Genomic DNA, 4461 nt, shown 5'->3' with positions numbered 1-4461 from the left:
ACGCAGCCTCGGTCCTCGGAGATGACACTGAAGGGACTTCGGTAGAGGTGGTTTCGGACATGTTGAAGGAATAGAGGGAAAAGGATTTTGGGAAATGACGCAAAGGAAACGAGGGAAGTGACAATTTGAGAAAGCAAAGAGCAGTTGACAAGAATGATGACCAAATTAATTCCCCCTCTTTTTCGTATAGATGAGAGAAGATTTGGCAACAAGTTTGTAATAGAAAGGACGGATCTGGAACACAGAAGGAAGAGGAAAGGAAAGAACAGATCGAAAAAGTGAAAAAACGAGGAAACGAGGGGCTTTATATAGACATAAGGGAGGGAACGGTTATCGAGGACAACCAATCGAGGGTCGCCACGTGTCACGTCATTAATGCGAAGTGACACGAAACGACGTGCAAAAGGCGGTTGACAGGAACGGACCACCCGGAGTGGGACACGTGGCCGACAGAGGGGAAGACGTGGCGCTCCCATTCCCGCCAAAATAAGGGGGTAGGGATAGGTCGGATGCATGACTCATTCACTTCCCGTCACTCTGATAGATCGTTGGTCCGGGAAGCGTGGGGCTATCTGTATACGGTAGAAAAATCGGATACGGCTCAATCCGGGGTAACTATGGATCGGAGAAAGAAAAGGGCGAGAGTTCGTACGGGGACATCACACTTCCGGATGAGCACTTTAATCAAGGCCGAGTAGAAGCTCCATCTGACCCGGTCTCTAGGCCACCGAGGGTTCGGGATCTCTCCCCGGTGTCTCATCACCGTTGGTCCGGTATCCGTGAGTCCGTTGGTCCGATGCGACCGTTGCTAGGACGCGTCAGTGGTGTCACATCATGGTCAGCTGCCAACTGTGCGTGTGTCAGGCGGCGCCGTCAGTCAAATCCCACCAAACCCGTGCAGGGGCTGTCCCTTTTATTACTATTTTATTAAACCCACATTGGGGGAGGCCCATGGGCTCATTAGTATAAGTAGAGTGCTCCCTCCTCCCTTAAGGAGGTTGGTTCATCTTTTACTTTCAAGAATATTTTGTAACACAATATATCTATTGATCCGGTTCTAGTCAATCCATTATTGATCTTGTTTATTGCAAATTTGATCGTTTATGTTGAACCTCTCCAATCAACTCGTTATATGCGTAGTCAGCCGGTGTTTGTGCTCCTTATTCGTGTATTAAAAGGCGCTCTCATCAACTCTTTATAATCCATATTGAGGCCCAAGCACATATCCTATATCCACATACAAATTCAATTGGTTACCAAATCCGGGGTAAACAAAATCATCAAACATTCCTATGAACAATATTGATAAAAACTAACCAAGATACTTGTAATTGGTGGTGATAGAAACTAAAATGGTCTTGCAATTTATTCCATCAGTTCTTTACTCTCGCAATCTCTTTATCTTCTTCAGTGGCTAAAATCACCATAAAATAAAAAAGATTCATAATTTTTTTAATTTACCCCTAAATCCATATTATTCGTGGCAATTATGTATTCAATGTATCAATAGCCTGAGCGAGAAGAACCCTCTGCAAAGGAAAATACAACAAAAAAGATGTCAGTGTTTTTGGGTATAAAGCAAATAGCAAATTACTAAGTATACTTTTTGTATCAGCTATAGCATATTCTTTACAAATACTTAAATGGTAGTCAATTGAGTTAACACCGGTTAGGTTATTACTGTGGTAGGTTAAAATTCAACAATCTAATAACTATATGAATTCTAATTGGAAAAAAGTAAAAAAATAGATCAGTGTAAATACATTAAATATTAAGACCTATTTGGGTTTGAATTGAGAAAATATTTTTGAATTATGAAATGATTTAATATTCTAAAACTGGATTATAGCACAGGATTGAAATATACCTTGGTTTTTTTGTTGGTAAAGTGGAGTGATGCTTAGCTAGAAATTCACCCAACGTGTGATGTTAAATCTATGTAGCAAGAAATACAACAGAAGCTTTGAGGAGTTACGTGAAGGCATTAGTTTTCATATTCCACTACTAAAAAAACGGGTTTTTTCGACCGCATATTTTCGATCTCACTTTTTGGTGGAAAAAAATCGACCACATGATGTTGAAATTTTCAGATTTTTTTTTTTTTTTTTGGATTTCGACCTCATTAGGTCGAAACTTATTTTTGTACAAATAATAAATGAGAAAAAACATTTTTCAAAATTAAATTATATAAATAAAATAACTAATAAAAAAAAAACATATTTCGACCGCACGCGGTCGAAATAATAAACTTGTAAAATTTAATATACTAGCCCAAACTTCAATCGTGCAATTCCCATTTCCAACAACCAAAACCTAATTACATTAAAACTCCCACCCCCACCATACCCCTACCCCGCCGCCGACACTCCACCCCACCACACCCCTATCCCGCCGCCGACGCTCCATCCCCACCACACCCCTCCCCGCCACTGACGCCCCATCCCCACCACTGCTTGTCCTCCGTCGCCGCCGTTGCTGTCCGCCGCCAGCGAAGGTAAGAAATTTTTTTGCCATTTTTTTCAATCTCATTTCTATCATTATTAGTTACATTACTTTGTAATTGTAGTTTAATTAGTAGATTACTTATATTTATTGTTAAAGTTTGCATTTGTAGCTATTTGTTAAAATTTTACTAAGTGTAAATTGAAATTTATTTGCTATTCTAGTAACAAGTTCCCCACTGTAAGTTTTTTTTTATTTTTATTTAGTTATTTTCTCTTTTCTTCAGAATATCCATGTGGGTTTCTTAGTTTGTCCCTCATTGGTTAAAGTTTGATGCCTAGATAACCAGGATTTTGGTTTTTATATGTGGGTTTAGCAGCTTTTTCTGTTCTTGTGATTCTTCTTATTTTTTTACTTTAGAATATGCTCTCTTTTTGCCTATTCTGCCTATCAGTGCTTTATCTAACCTATTCTTGAACGGTTGTCTTGGATTGTGGTTTCTTGGTATGTTCCATTATTGCTCCCTCCCAGGTCACAAAAATGGAAGAAAAAGAAAAATTGCCCTAAGAAAGATGTAATAGTGACCTAATAAACCATGGCAAAAAAATAGAATTTTATGGCCAACTTGTGTGATTAAGGAGTATTTGATGAGTTTCTTTTCCTATTTGTCCTTTGATTATGTTTATAGGACAAGAACATTACAATAGATTAAGGCCACTGAGCTACCGAGGAGCAGATGTTTTTGTCCTAGCATTCTTCTTGGTTAGTCGTGCGAGCTATAAGAACATACTTAAAAAGGTGTGTTATGTTGAAACTATCAACTTTGTGAGTTTATGTCAAATGTCTTTAAGGTTGCTGACAGTCGATTTTTGGTCAGTGGATTCCTGAGCTTCAGCATTATGCTCCTGCAATTCCGGTGGTATTAGCTGGCACAAAACTTGGTAAGTACTTAACATGTATCCTGATTTTGCAATTATAACAAATGATGAAACTGTGGATTCAGGGATTGCTTAAAAATGAAACATAATGTTGGTATGATCAAGCATGCACATATAAGTAAAATATGGTCATAACTTAGAAAGATCACAGTTAGAACTGAATGTACAGAACTTAGATATAATAATTGCAGTTATTTCTAATGATTTCTCAAAAGTGTATCCATAGTTCATCTTTTATAGGTTGAAAAATAAAAAGCAACTTTCAAGCTAAATATGCAGATCCGGTGTTTCAAGACTCTAGCTCTTTCTAGCTTTGAAGCCAAATCGCATTGGCATAAAAGATACATCTTTAAGCAGCTCACTATCTGCAGTGCGAATCATTTAGGCAAAAGGAGCTGCTTACATTTTATTTGACAAATAGGCAAGTGAAGTTAAAGTTTTGAAATATACACAGAAAAGATGAAGATTAATCTATCCTCCAGGCCGGAACCAATATGCAGATTATATCAAACAGTGACAAAAACAACTTTTTGAAAAATATGGTGGAAACTAATTTCACTGTAACGTCCAAATCCCAAGCCAAAACCAAGAGATGTAGTATTATCTGGCACGGGATAGATTCAAAATATGTAAAAACATGGTGTTGACCGAAAGGAAAAATGCACAAGTTAGTACTCCTCACTTTGGTATTAAAGAGAATTCCTGTAACCTTGTTCTTCTTGGAAGGGGATTTAGAGGTGAATGAAACGGTCTGATTGCGGCTCTATTTGTAGTAAAGTAGACAAGTAATGCATGTGTCTATCTCCATCACTTATTTACTTATTTTCTTCTCTCTTTGAACAAATTCACATGGGTTACTCTTGCTATTTGGCAGTAGAAATTATTTTTTACCCATAATCTGCTTCTTTTATTGGAGGTGAATTAATCTCTCTTTACTTCTTTTATCTTCTTCAAACAGTTCACATCATCACATGGGTTAGTCTTCAATCATTAATCGTTAGGTACATGGCTCATTAATGAAATTCTTTTGAAAAGGTCATCCTATGTACTGCTGCTATACATTAGAGGTTGATGTTTTTTG

At 37.7% G+C, this 4461-nt stretch overlaps 1 long non-coding RNA gene across 1 annotated transcript; it reads left to right on the top strand.

Moving 5' to 3' along the window:
* Nucleotides 1-2312: 2312 nt before the first annotated feature.
* Nucleotides 2313-3384, top strand: LOC132609183 (uncharacterized). Its single transcript, XR_009570732.1, has 3 exons — nt 2313-2494; nt 3131-3240; nt 3320-3384. It is a non-coding gene; the product is annotated as an uncharacterized LOC132609183 (long non-coding RNA).
* The last annotated feature ends 1077 nt before the right edge of the window (nt 3385-4461 follow it).

Source organism: Lycium barbarum, chromosome 9, assembly GCF_019175385.1.
Source record: "Lycium barbarum isolate Lr01 chromosome 9, ASM1917538v2, whole genome shotgun sequence".
In the NCBI taxonomy this organism is placed as follows: Eukaryota; Viridiplantae; Streptophyta; class Magnoliopsida; order Solanales; family Solanaceae; genus Lycium; species Lycium barbarum.
This window is presented reverse-complemented; position numbering and strand designations above follow the sequence as displayed.